This window comes from Mus pahari, chromosome 10 (assembly GCF_900095145.1).
Source record: "Mus pahari chromosome 10, PAHARI_EIJ_v1.1, whole genome shotgun sequence".
NCBI lineage: Eukaryota > Metazoa > Chordata > Mammalia > Rodentia > Muridae > Mus > Mus pahari.
Window position 1 is genome coordinate 39,010,147 of NC_034599.1, and position 784 is coordinate 39,010,930.

Sequence of the window (784 nt, forward strand, 5' to 3'; positions counted from 1 at the left end):
CTATCCTTCCATCCTGTCGCTTGGAGTTTGGCTATTTAGACACATGGGTAACATTCAGAAGCATGGTGTCCCCCGCATCTTTGAAATGTATGTAAATGGTTTCTGTTCCACTCCATCTCTGACATTTCCTGCCTCTGGGTGGCTTGAGAGAGCTTCCCCATTGCTGGAGGAAGATGTAGTAATTGCTCACTGCTTTTGTTTACAGGCCGGTATTCCATCACACACGAGAGCTGTGTTTTGTTTAAAAATACAGGACGTATTATAGATCTGTGTGTCATCCGCACACAGGGACCGGGCTAATCTTCTCTGGAGCGTTCCAGTTTTTGTCACGTGGGCTGCAGAAGCCAGGACTTGTTTTCTGTTCTCAGGGCCAGGTCTCAAAAAGTTCATGTCAGCCTCAAACTCCACCTGTGGCTGATGACGGCCTTGACCTTCTGATTCTCCTGCCTCCACCTTCTAAGTGTTGGGAATGTGCTCAGGTACCACCCTCTAAGGGTTGGTGTCAAACCCCAGGGCTTGTTGCATGCTAGGCAAGTGTTCGGCCACGTGAGCCACATCCCAGCCCCAGTCGCCATTCTTACCTTCCCATTCCTGGAAGTATGAGCCAAAGCTGGCTCAGATCCTTATTACCACTTAAGAGGACATCACTTTTCTAATTTTTGACAATCGAAGGGCTTAAAACTCCACGCCTTCCTGTTTTAATTGTGTTAAAGAGATTGAGCAATAATGATATAACTATCATTTGTTCACATGTCTGTTTCTGTGAATGGACTGTTTAAATCTC

The 784-nt window shown here is 46.4% G+C and overlaps 1 non-coding gene across 1 annotated transcript; it reads right to left on the reverse strand.

The window, feature by feature from the left end:
* Positions 1-243: 243 nt before the first annotated feature.
* LOC115064855 lies at positions 244-347 on the reverse strand. Its single transcript, XR_003844685.1, has one exon. It is a non-coding gene; the product is annotated as a U6 spliceosomal RNA (small nuclear RNA).
* Between the last annotated feature and the right edge of the window lie 437 nt (positions 348-784).